This window comes from Neoarius graeffei, chromosome 1 (assembly GCF_027579695.1).
Source record: "Neoarius graeffei isolate fNeoGra1 chromosome 1, fNeoGra1.pri, whole genome shotgun sequence".
Classification (NCBI taxonomy): domain Eukaryota; kingdom Metazoa; phylum Chordata; class Actinopteri; order Siluriformes; family Ariidae; genus Neoarius; species Neoarius graeffei.
Genome location: NC_083569.1, coordinates 105,749,251 through 105,758,494, shown reverse-complemented (window position 1 = coordinate 105,758,494; position 9,244 = coordinate 105,749,251).

Below are 9,244 nucleotides of genomic sequence, written 5' to 3'. Positions count from 1 at the left end.
GCTGATATGAGCTCCCAGATTACAAACATATGTCAGATTATATTAATGTGCTGCAGAGAAAACTAACTTTAAAAAAATGAAGATAAAAGTTAAGTTTAATCTGAAGATCATCTTGACTGGTAAAGAGAATGATCAGACTGACGCTTGCTGTGCATTGTGCTGTGATGCTTTTTGGAATTGTTTGGTAGGACAGAGACTTGTTTTTCGCATGTGATTGTGAATAATACGAGAAAATGCGTTTCAACATGTTCTACCCTGCAAAAAGATATGTAAATGTTATGCTACTGTATAAACTACACTAAAACTAGAAAAGCACTCGGAGAGCGCAGACCTCCGCCAAGAATCCTTTAAAAAATTCCGGGATCCAGAAGGTGATCCGGATCACCGCCAAAATTTAATGGATTGTTACTTGTGCCCAGTCACACCTCTGGAAAAAATTTCAGAGCAATCCATTCATAACTTTTTCCATAATGTTGCTAACAGACAAACCAACAATCAAACCAACGCTACCGAAAACATAACCGCCTTGGCGGAGGTAAAAAACACAATTCCTACACAATACCAAAATGAGCATGTGGAACAAATGAATTGTGCATAAGAAATATGAAAATAAATTAACCATGTAAAAATGAATCATGTGTAAATGACTCATGTAAAAAGAATCATATGTGAATATGTAATCATATGTGAAAATAAATAAATCATATGTAAAAAAAAGAAAGAAAAAAACTCCTTTGTGAAAATAGGCTACATGAATCAAATCAAATTCAATCATGTGCAGAAAGAATCATATGTGATAATCGGGTAAATTAATCATGTGTAAAAATAATCATGCCTATATGAAAATAAATGAATCATGAGAAAATGACACGTGTAAAAAGGATCATATGTGAAAATAAATGAATCGTGTGAAAATGAATTGTGCATAAAAGAATCATATGTGAAAATAAATGAATCACATGCAAAAACTAAATAAATGAATCAATAAAAAATCCTATGTGAAAACAGGCTACATGACTCAAATCAAATTGAATCATGTGAGAAAAGAATCATATGTGAAAAGTGGCTAAATGAATCAAGTAAAATTGAATCATGTGCCAAAAGAATCATATGTGAAAATAAATGAATCATGTGTAAAAAGAATCATATGTGATAATAGGCTAACTGAATCATCTTTAAAAAGAATCATATGTGAAAATAAATGAATCATGTGAAAATGAATCAAGCATAAAATAATCATATGTGAAAATAACTGAATCACAAGCAAAAATAAATATATAAATAAATAAATCCTATGCGAAAACAAGCTACATGACTCAAATCAAATTGAATCATATGTGAGAAGAATCATATGTGAAAACCGGCTCAATGAATCAAGTAAAATTGAATTATGTGCCAAAAGAATCATATGTGAAAACAAATGAATCACGTGTAAAAAGAATCACATGTGATAATAGGCTTACTGAATCATATATTAAAATAATCATATGTCAAAATAAATGAATCATGTGAAAATTATTCATTTGTAAAAGGAATCATATTTGAAAATAAATCAATGATGTGAAGAAAATTCACAGTTCATGTGTCTTTGCTGTAAGGGGAGACTTGTTCGGGTATTTGAGTTGGTAGTTTCTGATATTACATCTTGAGAAATTTGAAATTGTGACTCAGTGGTTAAGTCTCTGAACTACTGATCAGAAAGTTCAAAGCCCAGGATGCCAAGCTGCCACTCTCATTGAGCAAGGCCCTTCTTCTTTTCCTTGATTCAGTAGTCAGTTGCTTTGGAAATGAATTAAATGTAAATGATGGGAGCACATCACAAGACAAAAATAATTTCTAAATTTATATTATATGAGTATTATAGTTATTTTGAATCATGGAATTAAAAATAATTTTAAACTGACAAAATGCAATCACACTTTCAACATTTACGCTGAAGTGGTTTGTGGTTTGGATAGCAGAGTGGTGCAGCAAGAAGGTTCTGGGTTCGAATCTTGCGGCTTTTCTGTATGGACTTTGCATGTTCTCCTCAGGGCCGTGTTAACCCTTGCCAAGGCCCTGGGCAGACACCCCCCCGAGGCCCCACCCCCGCCTGTTGTCAACTGCACTCAGCAAATTCACCCCCTCAGACGTGCCAATGACAGTGGCACAATTAGAAATACTATTGAACGATAAAACTTTATATCCATCAACACCTATTTAATCGAGAAAAAGCAATGGTGAAATAGGCAATTGCATGGTGAAAAAATCCATCAGACATCACGGTTAACACGTCTGGTTAACTAAAGTTTAGCCTCAAGAAGCCTTTGAATGAGTGAGTCAATGAACAACATGTCAAGAACATAACCTCGGCCAACAACAGTTTCTTTAGTATTCAGAACAAGAACATTCATTTGGTATATAACCGTTTGTTTTCATTTTGGAATCCAGGCGACTTTTAACTTGTGAAAACAAAGAGCGATAACAAAGAAAGAAAAATATCTTGCTTCTCAGAAATAAATCTCAAAATGTTAGGCTATGTGAAACATTTCATCCTTTCACACACGTAATGTCCCAAACAGCAGTGGCACACAGCTTTGCGCATTCAGTTTGACAGCCGTGGGTCAACTTACAAGGGCACTTTCCTACTTTTCTGGAAAGCGAAGTCATTAATTAAATCATTGAACTCAAGCTGGCGTAGCGTGTGAAGACATGGTGGACAGTGATCATATTGACAATGACGGGTGATTTATGCAACGGGACAAGGTGGGCTTCCTTACGGGTGGCGAAATGCATCAAAAATGTTATCAATATGATCAAAACTTCTGAAAATATCTTTTCATATTTTCCGATCTCGCTACCTCCGAGGCCCCCTAGTGGCCGAGGCCCTGGGCAGTTGCCCATGAAGCCCATTAGGATAACGCGTCCTTGGTTCTCCTTGTACCTGTGTCAGTTTCTTCCCACAGGCCAAAGACATGCGTATAAGATCAACTGGCTAATCTAAATTGCCAGTCAGTGTGATGGTTGTTTGTGTGATAGATTGATGACCTGCCCAAGGTGAACCCCACCTCTCACCCAAGGTCAGCTGGGATTGGCTCCAGTTTCCCTATGACCCTGATGGATAAACTGGATAGATAATGGCTGGATTGTGGGTCACTGGTTCTTTGAAAAACAATGCAAATGATTCATCTACCATTTTTCCCTGCTATTAGAGCAATAAACACAAGGGGGCAGCAACATCTAATGATTGACTACAGGAACCCTGAGTATAACCTTTAATGGTTCTTCAGTGGTCTGAAGGGAAGCACTTTAACGCCCAATGTTGAAACTCCAGAGCTTTTTACTTTCTCAGAAAGGTTTCCATATAGAGCACCGTTAAGAGGCAAGGACAGTTTAGTTAAATTTTAACCCCCTGACACATCCTAGGTATTAAGAAGAAAATAATGAGAATTTGGAATAATTTGGAGTTTGAGAGTTAATCAAAACACTCTTTAGAAATATAAACCCCTTAATGGTTCTCTGGTTGTCCCTCTAAGGGAAACTTTCTCTTGAACCACATGACAACAGGGAACTTATTTCTCAGAAAGGGAACACCTTTAGCAGTTTAAGAATCCTTAATCATCCAGTGAACTCTTAAAGAAGAACACTGTACAGAGTAACGACAGTTTAACAAATTGTAAACACCTGACAGGTTCTATATATGTATATAGGCTATTAAGAAGAAAATAATGACCAATAATTTCTTCAGGGGACTTTAAGAGTTGATTAAGCTTCCATGAAAGTTGTATTTGGAAACCTTTCTGATGGGAAAACACTTGCAGGGCTTTTGTATATTTTTCACAATGTCGACACTATGTTTGTTCTTGGAAAAGATTATTTCCATCTCTTATTAATTGTTTGCTGGAATTTTCAGCACTTGGAGTCTGTTTTTAAAAGCAAAACACTTTTTTTTTCAAATAGGAAAACAGAGATTTTTGCTCTGAGTGATGTATAAACATACATTTTTCTGTATGACCGTATCCTGTAATGATCAATGTCCCTCTGTTCAGTCATCCAAATGACAGTGGGGTTTATTGCCTCTGTCAAATTTGTTGCCAGAGGTTGTGTTTTCACCTCTGTTTGTTTGCTGTTCCCAATGTAACTCAAAAAGTACTGAACAAATTTGGATGAAATTTGGTGGAAAGGTGAGCCATGGGCCAAGGAACAATTGATTGGATTTTGATGCCAATCTGGATATGTATGTCAATCCAGGATCCAGATATGTGTGAGACTTTGGGATTTTTATATGTGTTCCCAACTTATCTCAAAAAGTAGTGAATGGATTTGGATGAAATTTGGTGGAAAGGTGAGCTATCGACCAAGGAACAATTGATTGGATTTTGATGTCAATCTGGATATGTATGCAGATCCAGGATCCAGATATGTATCCAAATAGTGGCACGTGGGCGGCACGGTGGTGTAGTGGTTAGCACGGTCGCCTCACAGCAAGAAGGTTCCACGTTCAAACCCAGTGGCCAGCGAGGGCCTTTCTGTGTGGAGTTTGCATGTTGTCTGTGTGGGTTTCCTCCGGGTGCTCTGGTTTCCCCCACAATCCAAAGACATGCAGTTAGGTTGACGTGGGGTGGCCTTGGGCTGAGGTGCCCTTGAGCAAGGTACCTGACCCCTGACTGCTCCCCGGGCGCTTTGGTGTGGCTGCCCACTGCTCTGGGTGTGTGTTCACTGCTTCAGATGGGTTAAATGCAGAGGATGAATTTCACTGTGCTTGAAGTGTGCATGTGACGAATAAAGGTTTCTTCTAAAATTCTGGATTTTTATAACTTTTTCCAACATAACTCAAAAAGTAATGAACGGATTTGGGTGAAATTTGGTGGACAGCTTTAGGATTATCCTAGGTTCAAGTCATTTAATTTTGATCTTGATAAGATGTGGCTTGGCAGAGATATGGACTCTACCAAGTGCCCTTTTAGTTATGAATCTGATCTCATTCTTATGCCGTATCAGAAAGGTTTGCTTCCTCTGCTTGCTCATTAGGGTTCTAGATCGAAACCTGTCTTTCTGTAAACCTTCCCTGTGACAATGTCTAATGCTAAAACTGTTATCCAAACAAGTTGAATTGAATTCTTTGTGTTATATGAGGGAAGTCATGGCCTAATGGTTTGAGAAGTAGATTTGGGACCAAAAGGTCACCAGTTTGACTACCTGGACCACCAGGAATGGCTGAAGTGCCCTTGAGCAAGGCACCTAACCCCAACTGCTCCCCAGGCTGCTCTGGGTATGTTGTACATCGCTCTGGATAAGAGTGTCTGCTAAACGCCATTAATGTGGTGTAATATGAGAGATTAACTCGAAGACTAGCAAGAGCAAAAACAAACTAATTTGGCTCAATATAACTTTAAGGTAACATTAATTAAACTATCTTTAAAATCATACTAAAAAAGCGCCATTACAGTTCCACATTTATACCAGTTTGTGGTTCTGTAATTAGTACCATTAAAAGTGTCTCCTCTTTTACCTGCTATTACACTATTAAACACACGGGGGCAGCAAAGTCAAATAGTTACTCTGCTATTCTGTGTGAAGCTGGATGAGCTGAACTCCAACAATAGTTCTTCAGTTGTCCAAACATTTGCCTATCATCACAGGAAACCTTGCATTATTTTGTTCAGTGAATAGATTGGTGATATACAGAGCTACAGTATATCTGTCTGATGAAAGCACCTCCTAAAGGTTCTCTGGTTGTCTGGCTGGGAGAATCCTATAAGATTTTACACAGAACCTTACAACAGGGTGTTTCCCAATGATAAAAGGAGTACAATCCTTTCAGGGGGCCAAGAACCCTCAATTGTTCATTGAACCATCACAGAACCCATGAAGAATCTTTTTTTTTTCTAAGACTGTACCAAGGTTCTAGGTGCTAAGAAGAAAATAATTACCAGCAATTGGCAAGTTGTACATTTATTTAACTACTTAATGCATACACTCCTAGAAAATGTAGCATCCAGTTGTCCCAGGAGAACCCTTAAAGGTCTAAAACCCTACAACACATGTATTTCCCTATCAGAAAGGGGACCAAGTAGAACTCTTTCAGTGGCTTCAGAAGCCTTAATCCTCTAAGGAACCTTTAATGGACCATTGGAATTTATTTTTCTAAGACTGCACCAAAGTTCTATGTATTAAGAAGCAAAAGTAACCAATAATTTATAGTCTGTACCACATGCTTATCCAGTTAATACATATAGTCTTCAAAACTGTAGAACCCTTAAGGGTTTGTTGTTGTTGTTGTTGTTCCTTCAAGAACCATTGAAGAACAAGTTTTAAGACTTCCCCTCAAACCAGGATATACACTATGGTAACCAACACCTGACAGGCTTTATTTGGAAAACAATTTCCAATAAGTTCAAGTTTTCAGCACAGACTGTATAGATAATTTAGAACCACTGGAGAACTGGAGAACCTTGCCCTAAGTCCCAAGACAGGTTGGTTGAATGTTAAATGCCTGACAAGTTCTAGGTATTAAGGAAAAAAAAAAAACATGACCAATAATTTGGATTTTTTTTCAGTTAATTTGTACATTTTTATAAAATACAGAACTTTTAAAGCTTCCTGGGTCAGAACCTTTAGGAGAACCCTTTAAAATTCTGTCTAAAATCTTGCAACAGGATGTTTCTCTACATTGCCAAGTAGAACCCTTTTAGAAGGCTAAGAACCCTTGATCATCCACTCAACCTTAAAAGAAGGCTGTCCCGAGTACCAAGACAGTTTAGCAAAATGTTAAACACCTGATTGGTTCTAGTCCAATAATTTATAATTTGCACCACATACATGCTTACCCTTGACAACCTGTCAAGCATTTAACATTCAACCAATCTGTCTTGGGACAGCACTTGGTCCAAGGTTCTCCACTGGTTGTACATTTTCTGGTAATTATTTTCTTCTTAAGACCTAGAACCTCGGTAGAGTCTTAAAGACAAAAAAAATTCTTCAGGGGTTCTGTAATGGTTCAATGGATAATTAAGGGTTCTTGTTCTTGTCCCCCTAAAAAGATTGTACTCCTTTTCTCGGTTAATTTGTACATTATTAGAAAATATAGAACCTTTAAAGCTTCTTTGGTTGGCACCTTTAGGAGAACCCTTGAAACTTAGAACCCTCTGTGTAGAAGAGTTTCACTATTAGAAAGAGTTCAAAGTAGAACCCATTTAAGTGGTTCAGAACCTGTTAGGTTTTGATCTGTCTGTAGTGAAGAAGGTCAGATTGATTAACTATGATCTAGGAGTGTAGAGTTCTGCCACCTAAGAGATTCTGCCTCACGGATCGATCCGGGAGCAAACAGTCACTGACACAGACACAGCTGCTCACAGATGTTTCTCAGTTTATTGTAGAACAAATATGAGTATATTCACATTCAAGAGTGTGTTGTAGCTGTGGGATTGGATGATGATGATGATGATGATGATGATGATGTGATTGATGAACATAAGTTATCTACACTACCGTTCAAAAGTTTGGGGTCACCCAGACAATTTAGTGTTTTCCATGAAAAGTCACACTTTTATTTCCCACCATAAGTTGTAAAATGAATAGAAAATATAGTCAAGACATTTTTCTGGCCATTTTGAGCATTTAATCGACCCCACAAATGTGATGCTCCAGAAACTCAATCTGCTCAAAGGAAGGTCAGTTTTATAGCTTCTCTAAAGAGCGAAACTGTTTTCAGCTGTGCTAACATGATTGTACAAGGGTTTTCTAATCATCCATTAGCCTTCTGAGGCAATGAGCAAACACATTGTACCATTAGAACACTGGAGTGAGAGTTGCTGGAAATGGGCCTCTATACACCTATGGAGATATTGCACCAAAAACCAGACATTAGTCATTTACCACATTAGCAATGTATAGAGTGTATTTCTGATTAGTTTAAAGTGATCTTCATTGAAAAGAACAGTGCTTTTCTTTCAAAAATAAGGAAATTTCAAAGTGACCCCAAACTTTTGAACGGTAGTGTATGTACAACATAAGTTGGTGATGAAGCATTGCATCACTGCTTTAGACTAGACTATTGTATGAAAGAAGAGAGATTATATCCCATTAATTATAATTATATAAATATATCCCATTACATCATCCATCAGGATCATAATCTTATGAAAAGAAGAAAGACATCACTGGTCAACATCACCTTCATTAAGCAGACAGCAGACTGTGTGAGAGAAGATAAAGCTCAAGGATTTAACGAAACAAAATAAGTAGTAATCAATCCAGCCTGTAATAGTTTCAAGAACAAGTAGCAATCGGACCAACCTGTACTAGTTTCAAGAACAAGTAGCAATCGGACTAACCTGTACTAGTTTCAAGAACAAGCAGCAATTGGACCAACCTGTACTAGTGTCAAGCATGCCAAACAAATACTTCTATCAGAACCTTAATTATCAAATAAACCTGTAAAGAACTATTAATGAACCAGATTTTATTGATGAATTGTACCAAGTACCAAGGATCAAGATACTTTCAAAAAAAGTCAGTCCTTCCCAAGCCAGGACCTGATCTTCCCAAGCAGTCTCCCATCCCAGTACTAACCAGGCCCTTAAGGCACATGAGGTGGCACCGATCTTCACTTCTATAGTCCTCAGACTATCACCTATACAGCTAGGGTTTCATTGGGGGGGTGGGTCCTCTGGTAACCACAAGAGTTTAACTCCCTACTCGCATCTGTATTGCAGTGTGCTTTGCCAGAAGGTAACATTTTTATGATGGTCTTTGGTATGATCCGACCACAAGTAGAACTAGCGATCTCCCAGTCAAGAGGCGGACACCCTAACCACTAGGCCAGCTCATAGTATCCAGACACTTTAGCTGAAAGTTAAACATCACTAGATAAATAGAATCTTTGTAAGACTTCAGAACCCTTAATCATCCAATCAATAAACCCTTAAAGAACCACTGAAGAACCTTGTGGGTTTTTTTTTTCCCCCTCAGTGTCATACGCCAGGAAAACTTCTTATGCCGCATTTGGTCCCACTATAGTCTCTGTCTTCCTCCTAAGGGTTCTAGGTTGCTCTCTAAACCTGCTTTGTGAAAGTGCTTTTCTTAAACAAGACCAAAAAGGTACCAAATGGTACTTTTCATTCTCCTTGTTAGTTGTTCGAGTTGCACCATTAATCAGGGACAGTCTTTGTACCTTCATGGTTTATCTTCTTTCAGATGGAAACCTTTTCCACGAAAGTACCTTTAAAGTTGGACTGCTAATTAAAAGATCATTAATGTGACA